The sequence below is a fragment of the Chamaea fasciata genome, unplaced genomic scaffold (genome assembly GCF_029207755.1).
Source record: "Chamaea fasciata isolate MVZ Bird 193981 ecotype frontalis unplaced genomic scaffold, bChaFas1.0.hap1 SCAF_34, whole genome shotgun sequence".
NCBI lineage: Eukaryota > Metazoa > Chordata > Aves > Passeriformes > Sylviidae > Chamaea > Chamaea fasciata.
In genome coordinates, this window is record NW_027094119.1 from 199,136 (window position 1) to 213,782 (window position 14,647).

The 14,647-nt window shown below is 50.0% G+C and overlaps 1 long non-coding RNA gene across 1 annotated transcript; it reads left to right on the forward strand.

The window, feature by feature from the left end:
- The first annotated feature begins 2,502 nt into the window (after positions 1 to 2,502).
- On the forward strand, positions 2,503 to 5,280 carry LOC136303454 (uncharacterized). The gene is made up of 3 exons (XR_010724229.1): positions 2,503 to 2,839; positions 3,616 to 3,702; positions 3,798 to 5,280. It is a non-coding gene; the product is annotated as an uncharacterized lncRNA (long non-coding RNA).
- Positions 5,281 to 14,647: the final 9,367 nt, after the last annotated feature.

Sequence of the window (14,647 nt, forward strand, 5' to 3'; positions counted from 1 at the left end):
CTTTTTTCTCCTATGAATACACCTTGAGCTTGTTTGGGGCTGGTCTCACTTCCACGTGTCTGCAGTCCTGAAGGTTTGACTACCCTTTTATCTCCTACAAATGGACCTTGAGCTTCTTTTTGGCAGTCTAACTTCCATTTGTCTGCAGTCCTGGAAGCTTGACCACCCTTTTTTCTCTAAAAATTGCACCTGCAGCTTCTTAGAGGGGTGGCACTTTCATGTGTCTGCTGTCAACAAGCTTATGGTCAATTTACAAATGGAAAAATGGTAGTCAAGCTTCCAGGACTGCAGACAGAGAAAAGTGACACCCCCCAAAAAAAGCTCAAGGTGCATTTGTATGAGAAAAAAGGGTAGTCAAGCTTCCAGGACTGCAGACACATGGAGGTGAGACCACCCCAAACAAGCTCAAGGTCCAATTTTTGGAGAAAAAAGGGTAGTCAAGCTTCCAGGACTGCAGACATATGGAAGGGAGACCCCCCCCTAAACAAGTTTAAGGCTTATTGTAGGAAAACATCAAGTAGTCAGGTTTTAGGATTGCAGACACATGGAAGTGAGACCACCCCAAACAAGCTCAAGGTCCAATTTTTGGAGAAAAACAAGGATAGTCCAACCTCCTGAACTGCAGAGACATCAAAGTGAGAACACCCTGGAAGTTTTGCTCCCCGTTTTTCTCCTACAAATGGACCTTGAGCTTCTTGTTGGGGATCTCACTTCAATGTGTCTGCAGTCCTGGAAGCTTGACTACCCATTTTTCTCCTACAAATGGACCTTCAGCCTGTTTGGGGGTGGTCTCACCTCCATGTGTCTGCAGTCCTGGAAGCTTGACTACCCTTTTTTTTTATTATAAATGGACCTTGAGCTTGTTAGGGTTTTATGGGGAATAAAATCTCGAAACAGAAGGTTCATATAAAGTGTCTACTTAAGTAATCACAGTGTTCCATGTTGTAAATGTTTGTATCAATTGTTAATGCTACGTCACACCTGTACCCTTGTTAATGCTCGTAGCTGCTCATGCCCCATTCCGTAGGGGCATAAGTTACTGTTCCACGTTTACTAGGTTAAAGACATATTTAAAGACTTATTCATTTGTATCCGTTATTGTTCCAAGTTTGCATGTGAATAAGTTCATTTGTATACCTTTACCGCTCTCCCTCACCCCCCATTTCGTAGCGGTGTCCATTTTGAAACTGTCTCCTTCCCGTGGGGCTGTGCTTCCGCTGCTCCCCTCACACCCCTGATGGCAACACGCAAACCAGAGAACTCCCTGGGACTGCAGTGCCCACAGGAAGTGGAGTGGACACCTAAAAACCGGGGCAGCAGCTTGAAGCCAGCGCGCCCGTCCCGCCCGTCCGGCAGCGGCTGCGCCCTGGGGAGCTGCTGGGAGCCGCAGGGCGGGCGCCTGCGCCCCTCCCGCCCCGCCGCCGGCCGCTGCCTGTTGGCCGCGCTCCGGCGCCTGATGCGGAGCAGGAGGTCGGGGCGGTCGCGGCGAAACCAGGGGTTGGTGTAGTGGCGCCAGGCGCCGGCATCGCCAGGCCGGCCCGGCACCTAGCGGCAGCCGTAGCGGTTGAGCTGGCGCAGGAAGTTGCGCAACCGCGTGGCCCGGAAGGTGTGCGGGGCCGGCCCCTGGGAGCCGCCCGGGCCGAGCGGCTCCCGCTCCAAGAGGGAGCGCTCGATGAGCAGCCTCCGGGCCTGGCTGTCCCAGTGCACGGAGCGGACGCGGGGGCTGTTCGCCAGGCGCCACAGCTTGGCGGGGAAGGTGCCGGCGCTGAGCCCGGCGGGCAGCGGCAGCTCCGCCACGGCGTCCATCGCCGACTGTGGCCACAACAGCCGGAGGGCAATGGCCGTGGCTCAGCTCGGCTCAGCACAGCTCGGCTCGGCACGGTAGGGCACGGGAAGCCCGTGGCCAGGGCGGGCTCTGGGAGCAGTGGTGGACTCTGTCCCCACGCTGCATCCTGTACCTGAGTCACCGTCGGTGACGGAGGAAAAGGACATTGCTTTGTCTTGCCTGGGGAAAGGATGAAAAGGGGACATGAGAAAGCATTCTTTTGGTCACCTTTTCAGCAGACTAGCTGTTTTTTTCTCGCCATCTCTGCCTGTTTTTTGCAGAGTTGGAACATCTCTCATGATTTGGAGTCAGCAACAGCAGCAGGAAGGGGCAGTGATTTTGTCAGCATTGTCATCAAAACGCTAGTGCTGCCCCATGGATGGATGTTGCTTTAGGCAAGGGATGAAAGGCCTTCACTTGTAGGGAGCTCACGCCGGTGTCTTCCCAAAGGACGTTGCCATTTTCTTTCCTCAGGAATCGCTTCTTCTGTTTTTCTCCCCATCTGGGGAGATTTCCAATGCAAATGCCTCCTGCAGCCAGCTCCTGCCAATGCAGACTGACAAAGGAGATCTTGCAATGGACAGAGACTCCCTCAGCTGGTGTGGAGAGGTGAGGGGGCAAGGTTTGTCCTTTAGTCTTAAAGTCTTGTTGGGGAGCTGATTGTGCTTTGGGGGACTGACAAAAATGATGTGTCCTGAAAGACCACAGAGACTTTGGGGTTGTCATGTTGGGGCAGAAGTTTCTGTCTGAGAACTTTTTGAAATGCTTCATTTATATAAATATATATATAATTTTTTTTAAATTTTTTTTTTCCCCCCTTTGCAGAGAACCTTTTCGTACCTTTTGGGGAACTTCCCTCTGCTGGTCTCCCAGATCTGGCCGTTTCCCAGGGTTCCTTCCCAAAGTGAGGAGTAGCCCATGGCCTCCACTCTCCAGCTGGAACAGAAAGAAGCACAGAGCTTGCTATTGCAGGAGAAGAGCTTCTCTTTTCTGCCGGCTTTCCCTTTGGGGCAGGTTGGTATGTGCTCATTTGATAAAGGGTGGTTTAACATCGGGAGGAGTTGCATTTCAAACTGCTCCAGCCTCGAGCTCTTGTGTGGGTATCCTTGGACAAAAGGCCTCCCTGTGTGAGCTCCCAGTGGGCTGGTTCAGTAAGGAAGTTGATATTTCAGGCTTGTGACTGCTGAAAGCAGTTGGTTTCTGGAGGTGTCCGGAGCTGGGAGCGACGACTTTTCTCGCCTGGCTGCAGAAAAGGTAGTTGGAAAGTGGGGATTGCACTTGCAGAGATGGCAATCAGGGGTGTTTTCCGAGAAATGGGCTGGCAGAGAGGCAGGTCTTGTGCTCAACTGGCTGTGTGTTTGTTTTGGTGGTGAGCAGATGTTGTAATGAATCAGCCGAGACTCTATATCCTTCATGCCGATAAAGCCAATTCTTTATTCACATCACTTATTTTATCCAGTTTTCAGGGACCTCATGTGCAGCACCCATTGACTGGTAGTTTTCTTACTGCCTCATTTATTGGTCAGAAGGTCATTTGTGTGTATGTGCTAAGTTTCAGGTTGTTTACATTTTTCCTTGGTGGGTTCTGATGGAACAGAGCTAATATTTATGCAGATGCACTTGTTTTTCTCCCTAAGAATAGGTTGTTGTGTGAACAAACTTCTCTTTCTCTAAACAGTTTTCAACTGGGAGCTTGCAGGCTATTGCTAGCTGCTTAGCTGAAGTAGCATGGCCTCATCCATATTCCATAAGACCTTTCTTTAATAACATTTTTTACTTGTCTGCAACAGGGAGAGTCACAGACACAGACATCAGCTGAAGCAACAGTGTAATTTACTATCATGCAGGAGTGCAAAGGCAAATCAGAAGAGAAGAAGGTAAGCAATGCACCTTATCACTGGTACAAAAGGTTGCCTCTAGTGGTTAAGAAAGATACATCAGCAGGCACCCTTTTTATTTATCCTTCCTCCAGATCCACTCATCAGGTGGGGAAAGCTGTCCCAGCAAAGCTCGGGAAAGTCACTGCAAGGAACTAGGAAATCCTACACTGCCTCCCCCCTTCTTGGCCACCAGGCTTCTGACTGCACTGTGAGAGTAGCCCAGCTTTGACAGTGGTGAACGAGCAATCTGACAGACCTTCTGGGGCAGGAGATCTGATTTCCTTCTCCTCTTATTTTCTCCCTGAGCCTGTCCAGGGCTCAAGGAGGAAGCAAGGCCAGATGTGGCCTTGTCTGATTTCTTCATGCTGAAAGATAAAGATGTGTTTCACCAATGAATGAATGCATCGATCCTATTGATAGTAACACTTGGTTAAGGAGCAGATCCATTGAACATTTGGTTGGAAGGGTCATCCAGAGGGCAGATTTAGCTCAGGACCTGTTGTTCAGGCCTTAGTCCTTCAGTATGTTGTGGTGCAAATCAATGCCCCGGAAAGCTGGAAACAAACAAATCCCGCTTGAGCACGTTTCAGACCGGGAGCAGGATTAGCCCTGCAAGGCCGGGCTAGGGCTGAGAGCAGAGGGCCAGCAGGCTGCATTTGCCCAGAGGCAGCCGTCCAGACCAAGAAGGCCACTGGTGCCCAGGGCCTGAGGTGCCCGAGGCTGCCTCCCCGCTGTGCAGCTCTGCAGAGCCCGTGGAGCGCAGGGTCCCGGGCAGCCAGGGCGGCCTGGCTGCCTTGGAGCACGAGGGGTGTCCCAGAGAAGCTGCGGCCCTTTGCTTTTTAACTGTTGCTCAGAGTCTTGTCATTAATCCACACTGTCTGACATGTTTTCCTTTCCTCTCACATATTGAAGAGAGCTTTTTGAGAAAAGTGGCTGATGTAGTTTCTGCTGGTGCTGGTGCTTTTGTCTGCAGGTCAGGGCAGGTGGTTTGAACCAAGGACGGAGTCCGCAGTTAGCACTGCAGTTTTGCCAAGTCAAGAAAACCGTTCACAACTGGGTGAGCGATGCTGAGCCGCTTTGCTAATTTTTGGAAAGTTATGACCTTAAAAAACCCAACAAATGTTCCTCCATGAGGGTAGCAGCAGTGTACCAAAGATCCCAGCTTTTTCCACCTCTTTTCTGTGTCTTTGGTGTTTCTAAGTTCCCCATTCCCCAGCAGGAATGAAAGCATGTATGATAATGTGAGTGATTTGAGAGCTGTGTGTTGTGCCCTGCCACATCAGCGTTGATGACAGGCTGGACATGGACAGGTGTGTCGAGTTCAATTCATCCCAGTTCTGTGCCAACAGCAGCCCCAAGATGCCGAGAAGAACAAGGACAGTGGGTGGGTGTGCATGCACAGCCCTGTGGCCTGACTGCTGTGTGGGCAGAAGGTTCTCAACAGCAGTACATCTTCACTCCCCCAAATGGGAAGAATATATCAAATCTATATGAAATGAAAATATTTATGAAAATGCACTCAATGGTACATATTTATTTGTATCATATATGCAATTTATCAAATATAATGCTGCATATTATATATTCTGATATGCCATAATCAATAGAATATATCAAATATATAGTTGATCTTTTCCTAAGCTATTGCCTGTGGGTCCTAGAGGCCATCTCCTAGTGTTACTACATTTGTGCCTTCTGGTACTAGTTCTTATAGCAGCAACTCCCCTGGGAGTTCCTCCAGGGAACTTCACACCAAGGGCTTCCATCACTGTCGTGGCTGTGGGAACTTGTTGCTTGCCAGTTCTCCCCCAGAATCCTTGTGGATTCTGGAGCATGTCAGCACAGGTGTCCGTGGCCCTTCCTTCATCCCCAGCCTGCAGCACTCACAGCCCTGCGGCCTCCCCCTTGCTGCAGCTCGTTTGCAAAGTGCTGCCAAAGGCAGCGGAGCTGGCTCAGGATCCCTGTTGGCTCCTGGGCTCCAGGATGACCTTCAGAGGGACACTTGGAGCGCTTCCTGAAGAGCTGCCCGTGGCATGGCGGGTGGATTTGTCCTCCCTGGGTGGCTCTGGTTGGAGCTGGATGCTCCGTGGAGTCCCGGAGTTTTCTCAGCTGCCTTTGCAGCGAGTTCTCAGCCAAGGTGTGGCTCTGCTGCCATCCCAAATCTGCACCTGCCCTGCCCAGCCTGAGTGCAAGTGGGGCATGTGCTGGGCATGGATGAAGATTTTCACGGCCAAAATCCTCCAGTATTTACAACTGCTCATTGCTCTGGACAGCACAAATCACAAAACACCCATCGCAGTTGACAATTGTAATTTCTTGCAGATTCCTACAGCTGCACTGCTGATCGACAAATGCACAAGAATTGATTTCACATGAAAAATGTCATTTATTACAAATTGCTTCTACTGCGCTGACAATATACAACGATATATTTAATTTAACTATATATCTCAATTTAAGTTAAAAAAGGGATTTATTAGATTTTTACAACAATGCTATGTAAAAATATAGAAATATCCACTTCAGTTAAGAAAACCTTAATTTATTGCCAACATCTACAACAACTCACTAGACACAAAGATCAATTAGGTGTTTAGCAACTTAATTTATTACATATTACTGCAAGCCTAAAGCCCATCTAGGAATACAAAAATATCAGTATTTCTATCTAAACAGTCCTCTAGGAAGATCTCAGTCGATACAATGATGCAACTATACATCTCCATACATGCTGAAATAAAAAGATACACCCAGATACACCCACCTCAAAATACAGAAGTAAATGCACATGTGTAAATATAAAACTAGATATATTTATATTGCTCTTTCTCGTACGTGGGAAGATCGCACATAATCAATATGATTTATAAGCAAGCCTCACTTTCTTGATCAAAAGGCACACATTATATTTAGGCTACTTCTTATTATGCACACTTGTTAACATTTGATTGGTTACAGTAAAAGAAAACTATATACTTGTTATCACTAAGCTTCTCCCTCAAACTTCTCGACCCCCAAGGCTTTGTTATGGTAACACAGCTGCATTCAGGGTCATGCTGACCTCGCAGGCTTCTGTGCAAGTGATTTCGGCAAAGCTCTCTCATGTCTACGTGGCCTTGGTCATGTAGCCATTCCTCAACATATTTACTTCTAGGAATACCAATATACCTATTTAAAGAGCCATATAACTCCAACTGCATAAATAGAAATACCTACACAACTGTATTCATAGGAAATAGATTAAACACACATAGAACAGCGTACTTACACATACATATACTTGCATCCATATATACATACGTTATTACAAAGACGTATGCATATATACAGACACAAAAATACATAGCATACATTTATAAATATAACAACATATAGATAGAAATATTCCCATACAAATAGCACATACCCACATGTATAAATATCCATATAATTATCCCTCTCTATGTTCAAGTCCATATATCTTTAAAAAGAACTCTAAGCAGAGGGATTCCAGCCGCCCCATCTTCAAAGCCTTTCACTCCATCCTTGCTTTCCCCCCTGCAGAGCAGCACCACTGGACAAGGACAGCAGATGGCACTGGCTCAGGGGACAGTGCCTGGGGCCACCGGCAGCTCCCAGCGCTCCAGGGACACCCGGGGCTGGAACTGCTGCTCCGCCCGGCCCGGCCGCCAGCTGGGACCCAGCACAGCAACAGGGGACACAGGGGGCGCAGGGGGAGAAACAAGAGCTGAAACAGGCAGCTGAGTGGGGGAAAGAGGTAAAAATGCAGCCTAGGCCTACACAAACATCAGTCTCTCCATCTGTATCAACTCACAGACCAAGGCAGAGCGTTTGCTTTGTGATGTCAGGGCACGGTTGCCACGTGGACGTGGTGACATCACAAGGTTGCCTTGCTGCACGGAAGGCCTCAGGGGTGTCAGAGCAGCTCTTGAGCTTGCTCAGTGCAGGAGCGTCCTGCAGCTTGAAGCGACTGTCAGTGGGCACGTGCACACTGACAGGAGACTTGCTTTTTGATAGTGTTAGAGAACAGTTGGCAAACTTGCACAGCAGTTGCCACAATGATTGGGCAACTGGCTGCTGTAGTTTGCTCCGTTTATGGAGTTGGATATTCCACCTATTTCCTGACTCACCTGGCACGTAAGTAGAGGTTTTCCCTGGGTGTCACCTAACCTGCCTTTTGTATGTCTTCCTGCTCTTTCTTGGGCATTGAGTTGATTTGGAAACAGAAAGACCTTTTGGATGCCACTTGGGTAAAGCTCGTGTCAACACGTTCAGCTCAAAACGGGCTGTCTGTAGCCACGGCCGTGCGGGCAGCATTTGCAAGGGAACCTGCAGGGGTTGCGTTCCCTCCATGGGAGCGTCTGTGGCAGCAGAGTCTGTCATTTCCTCCATTTGCTGGGTCAAGCAGGACAACTCTGAAAATGTAGACTGGGAGGCCTTCTTGGAAGATCTTCTAAAAATGCTCTGGTTGTCTCCAGTTTTCTCAAAGCATCTGCTTCATTTTCCCTTGCCCACTGCAGGTCACCTGAGCCGGGTATTCAGAGGTGCTGATGCTGAGGTGAGTAAGAAAGGCACATTTGATGTTCCTGGTGTTTAAAATTGTGCAGCAAGCTGTGAGCTTGGCCTGTGGCAGTAGAGTGTAGAGGGCCAGCTGAGTAGGCTGCAAGAAAATCCATTTCCATGTCTACAGCAGGAAGAGCAAAGGCATCACCGGCTATTTCCTAATTTTCCATTCCAGAGCTTTAAAAGAACTAAAAGCCCAGTTTTGCAGAGAGAACGTTGCTTCCTGATAGTAGCCAGGAGGGAATATCTAATTCAGAGCAATTTGCCAAGTCCAGTTGAATCAGCCCATTAGAATTTAGTCTGAGGGACTTAGAATATCCTTGCTCTCCAAGTTGATGATTTGTGCTTAGTAGAGCTGGTTCTAGAGCTGAAGAGAAGGAAGGTTCTAAATGAGCCTGTATCTCACGCTCCTGTCTGTCCACAGATCACTGAAGGAAGAACAGACTCCCCTCCGACTTCCTCTGCTCCTGGACAAGAAGCCAACGAGGAGCCAAATGACCACAAGGCTCCAGCTGTGGTCACACCACAGCCGCAACTTTCCCAGCCAGTAAGTGCCACTTCTGGAGGGTGCTGTCTTTAGTGCAAGGCAGAGCTGCAAGTTTCTGAGCAGCCAGCTCTTGCTGTTGGTGGCTGAGGATGCCGAGTGCTGCAGTCCTGCCAGACCTAGCCATTCCTCTCAGCCAGTGACAGCTGGAAAATGGGCTTTGAGCTGCCATGTTTAGGCCCCAGCTTGCTGGGATTCTGATAGAGACCAGCCTGGAGCAGGAAGGTTCCCTGTCTGCAGAGGAGGGAGCATGTCAAAGGCACTGTGCTCAGCCTTGGTGGATACATAGGGGACGCTGTGGTCTGGGGACACCTGTCCCCCTCCACAGACTCGCCAAGTACCCACAGGCACAAAAAGTATTGATGTGACAACACAAGCTTTTTGGGGCGGTTTGTCCCCACGAGCTTCTTGGCTGGGCTTACCTGGGAGCATTTCAGAGACACACTGGGGACGTGGAGTTTCCGCTTCAAGTCAGGGATTTTGGTGCCTTGGTTGCCAGGTTGTTCTTTTGGTAAAATGGAAGCAGAGGTGGGCAGGGAAGCAGAAAGAAGTGGCTGAATTAATGTGAATTGTGGGCAGAAAGGTGAAAAAGCTGAGCTTGACAGCAGCTCCCAGTCACTGGCTGACAGCACCTTCCTAAGGGCTTGCATTTAAAATGGGATCTGGGGCTAATCTCTGCCAGCCACTTTTCTGACACAAACTCTTTTGTTGTCTCAGATCTCCACAGGCTCTTCTATTGAAGCTGCAGCAGCAGGAGCAGCAGTGTCACCTGAAGGGGCCTGGCCTGCCCCAGCTGAGCAGTGGAGCCTGGGCAGTTCCTTCATCTCCAGCACTGACAAAGCTGCTGCTCAGCAACAGGAGATGGAGTATGAGGAGGATGACTTCCTGGGGTTCATGAGTACGTCTTGTGTCTTTCTTCTCTGAGGGACAGTGTATTGTGAGCATGTGTCAGCATAGCTGGACCCATTGATCCTCCTCATCTCAGTGCCCTTTGTGATTGTACAGCACAAGTCATTGAAGCTGCTTCTTGCCCAGAGCAGCTGCCCGTCCTGTGCCCTCAGATAAGACCTGGTGGGGCTGAGAAGAGAGCCCAGCTGACTCTCTGCCTCCCATCACCTGCTGGCACAAAAGGGCACTGCCGTGCACCTGGGTGTGTCTGCTCTCCAAGCCAATCCTGCTGTGTCCTCAGTGGGGGCACCAGCTTGGAAGGGGCTGGGTGTGGCCGTGCCTTCTTGCCATTGCTTGTCAGTGCTGGTGCCTGGGCTTTGGCAGCTTTGTGGCGGTGGCTGCCCTGGCCCTGAGGGCTGGTGTGAGCGCCGAGGCTGGAGCCTTCCTTAGCTGGGAGAGTGCCGCTGCCGGCCGGCCGCTGCAGCGCGGAGCTGCCCCGAGGCAGCAGCCCCTGCTCTGGGCCGGCTCCTGCACGGCCTGGGCTGGGCTCACAGAGGGTCAGCATCTCCTCTGGGCAGCTGTCCGTGTCCCGCCGGCACCTGAGGAGCACTGCTGTCCTTGCTGCCCTTGCCCGCTGCGGGAAGGTGGGCACGTGTGCGGGGCTGAGAGGGCGAGTGCAATGGCAGGGACTGATCCCTGCTGTCAGGGGGAGGAGAAGCAGTGTGGTTCTTCACGTGGGCCACGGGCAAGGGCGTCTTCCAGCTCAGCCTGCTCATCAAGGGTGAGGGTCCTGCTGCTGAAGGCCCCTTGGGGTTGGTTAGAGCATGAGCTGCTTGGGTTTACAAAGGGAAAGGCATTCCTTTGGGAAACTGCTGCAAGGTGGGGAAGATGCCCTCCTCTCCTGCGAATGCATCTCCCTGTGCTTTGTTTTCTGCCAAGGCATCTCTTCAAAGGACTGTAGAAAATCATTCTCTGTGCTGACCTGCTTGTACTGCAGAGCTGCCTGTCTTGTTGCAATTGTTGTTGTTGTTGTTGTTGTTGTTGTTGTTACCCAGCTGGCCACAAAGGACTCAGAAGGCCAGACTGTAGAGCCCCAGCAGGGCTGCCTTTTGTATCTCTTGGATAGTGGGATGTCTGCTTTCAAGTGAGCATTTTGCATTTTGTTTCCCTCAGGGCAAATGGTGAGCACAGAAAATCCCCGGAGGAAATACACCGAAAAGGAAATTGTTGGCAGAGGGTGAGTCCAACCACAGTTGCTTCTACACAGTCATGGGGCAGCTGATTTGCTGCTGGAATATCTGTCAAGTGTGAAGTCAGGCAAGCTGCAAACATATTCAGACACTGGGGTTAGTCTGCCCCATCTCTCAGTACTGGCCAGAATTTGGAAGTGTGGTCAGAAGGCATTATCAAAGACACTTCTATTTCATTGCCAGAAACAGCAACCTACCCCCTATCATAGCAGTCAGATAACACTTCTCAGGAGCATTTCTTCCCAAGAGTTTGCTGAAGGAAATAGTCTGTGGTGAGGATAAAAACCGCCCAGTTTAGAAACTGAAATCCACGATGAAAGAATCACCTGGCCTTTGGAGCTGAGGCACTAAACCCCAATGCTTCAGAAACAGGCCCAGTGCCCATGCACTGGAGAGGAACATGCATCATCTGCCTTCTGGCAGTGCCCTCCTGCATGCTGCAGGTTGGAGGCATTTCCAGCAGACATCTCCTGTCTGGGCTGGCTTTCACTCCAAGGTCTAAATGGCTTCTCCTTTCTTTGCTGCTGTTTTGTTTCTAGGGCTTTTGGAGAGGTTTGCAGAGCGATCGACACTGCCACGGGCGGAGAGGTAAATGTCAAGAGCCCCTGCAGATTCTGCTGCTCTCCAGGGCTTTCCTGTCTCGTGTCAGCTGCGGCTGCAGCTGTGGCTAGAGCTGTGCTGCAAAGGCACAAGAAGCACAGACTGGTGCCAGCCTGCCAACTGCATTTGGGGCAGTCTTTGTCCTGCTCAGCTGCCAGAAGGAAGGCAAGGAGGACAGCGGTTCCTTTCAGAGAAGGATGCTCTCCCTGGCTCTCAGATGCTCCAACAAAGGAGCATCTCACTGCTCTCTGGGGCTACGGCTTCAGAGTCCTGAATTCTCATTTCTGGCTGCCAGCAAATACATCTGAATGTTCCTGGCAGTTCCTTAGCCACCTGCAGTGCTGCACTTGGGAACTGCACGTAGGGAGAGATCTGCAAGGTGTCCCTAAAAGCCCCAAGCCCTGCCTATAGCCCGAGATGTATCCACAGAGTACCAAGTCACGCATTACTTCTTCTCAAGTACAGACAGACAGAGAGTGTGCTCAGAGCTTTGGGGGGGTGAGAGTTGACACACCATTGCTAACAAGTGGACAAGGCAAAATGTGGTCAGTGGCCACGTGTCCTGGATCTGGCCCCCAAAGGAGCAGAGAAATGGGCTGTAGGAATGTCACTTCCTAATTACTCCTTTGTCTAATTACAAGGCACTTTGGCACGGCTTGGCGGTGTCATTGCAAAATCTCTCTCCCCATGTGTGTTTTGGTCTCATTCCTCCAACTTCTAAAGTTACTGATTTTCAATGTCATTCTAGGTGGCTATCAAGAAAATCTATCTTCGGGGACCGAGCGAGATGGAGGATATTGTTACTGAAATCACGGTCATGAAGAGGAATATGAGTCCCCATCTTGTCCATTATTTAGACGGGTGAGTGGTCATGGTCTCATCCCATGAAGGTTTGTTTACATAGTAAAAGTATGCAAGGTTAAAACCCCACTTTGGACACTAGCAGAAAAGAAAGCTGTTAATTATTGCTTCATTATTATTTCTCTACTCATCTCCAATGGATGGGAAGAGAGTGCAGTTTATCTCCGTGAGTCATCCCTGGCTTTCCAACACATAGTTGAAAAATTGTTCAAAAACCTGCATCAACTCTACCATAAGAAGTCAGTACCCTGTAAGTTGGCTGCCTCCATGTTGTCTCAGGATGGATTTTTTAAGGTTTCTTCAATGCTGATGAAGCATGCTAGGGAGGATTTCCCTTGGATTGTTGCCCCTCTTTTCCAGGGCTGGCCATGCCAGGAACACTAGGTGCTTCTTTCCAGAAATACCACGCGGGACAGGTTTTTCATCTTGGCGTATACTAAACTGCACTTTTTGATTGCTGGCCATCAGAGACATCTCCTTTTGACAGATGTGCTGTTCTCCTTGAGACTGCACAGACTGCAAACAACCCACAGCCCGGAGGGAATGTCTTTAATTCTTTTAATTCTGTCCTTGTCACAAAGCAACCCAGAAACAAGAATCAAGCAAAGGAGCCAACGAATGCATGTTCATCTGCATGGCCTTGTTCCCTTCTTTCAGCTACCTTGTGCATGAAGAACTGTGGCTGGTGATGGAGTACATGGATGGAGGCAGTCTTTACGACACAATCCAAAAGACTCGCCTGACAGAAGATGAGATTGCCATCATCAGTCGGGAGGTCAGTCGGGGATCCCAGCTGTGCTTCCCAGAGCTTGGGCAGGATTGTCTGGGAAAGGGGCTCAGAACAGGAGCGATACCATGAGCCAGGCTTTGTTTCTGTGTGGCTGATATGCTCTGGGCAAGCAAGAGCCTCTCAAATGAACTGCCTGCCAGTGCCCCTGCACTCACTGGACTCTGTTCTTGTCCTCTTGTCTCCTGCTGTTGCATTCTCACTCTGGCTCTTGTATTTGCTCTTCTCCATCTTGCCTCTCTAAACTTTGGTCTGTTGGCACTGCATTCCTTGCCTGTAAAAGCAAAGGTGGTGATGGTGGGAGCATTTGAAAGGAACAGCAAAGAAGAAAGAGAGACTCATTTCTCTGAGTCCTCAGCTGGAAAGGTTAGCAGTGCAGCCAGAGTGCTGTGTGCTTCTGAGCACATCCACTGCAGCAGCAGTCATCCTGGCTGGTTTGCAGGGCAGAGTCTACACCAGCAGTTGCTGTTGCTCTTTGGCAAGCTGACATACCTTTCTTTAGAAAGGTGCTGATCTGCCTGTGTTGGAGTAGCGAGCTGTTCCCCTCAGTGGCACTGTGTTCTGCCATTACTCCTCATTCCCCTGCAGAGGGAATCTTGGAGAGCTGTTTCCTTTCTTGTGTGATGAAATCACATCACTGATATTTGCCCTCCTGTTTCTGGTTTCTCTCTCAGTGCCTGCAAGGACTGCATTTTCTCCACGCCAACCATGTGATGCACAGAGATTTGAAAAGCCTCAACATCCTTCTCAAAACGGATGGCTCTGTCAAGCTGGGTCAGTATATTCTTGGGCAGGTGCAGCGTTCCAGGGATATGTGGGCTGTGGGGCTGCTTTTGAGTGAGTGCCAGCCCCCCAAAATGGCGCTGGTGGCAGTGCAGGGAGCCTGTTGTGAGCTGACCACGCGGTGGCAACGTGCACAGACCTATGGCAAGGCTCGAGCAGTCCACAGTGGCATTGCTCTGTGCGTGTCCCTTCCAGAGGGAGGGAGCTACATGTCTAAAGTTTGAAAAGCCCCTGCTGGAGGCAGTGTAAAAAATGTGGGGATTTCTGAAGCAGCCAGCACCATATTTCCTTGGCTAAAGTCCTGAGGAAACAGAGCAGGGACAGTTGTCCAGGAGATTCAAGAGCACATTCTCAAACTTCTACCGGGAAATTCTTTTGCGTGCTTTCCTAATTGCACAGGATTCAAATAAAAACGGTCTTTTGCTCTCTCCCCAGCTGATTTTGGCCTCTCTGCTCAACTCACCCCTGAGCAGAGTAGACGGAGATCGGTGGTCGGGACTCTTCAGTGGATGGCACCTGAAATGAACGGTGAACCCTATGGGCCCAAAGTGGACATATGGTCTTTGGGAATCGTGGTCATTGAAATGGTGGAAGGAGAAGCTCCTGACTGGGAGGAAAATTCTGCCATGGTAAGGTGTAAATACTCTCTGATCCCGCTGTCTTTCT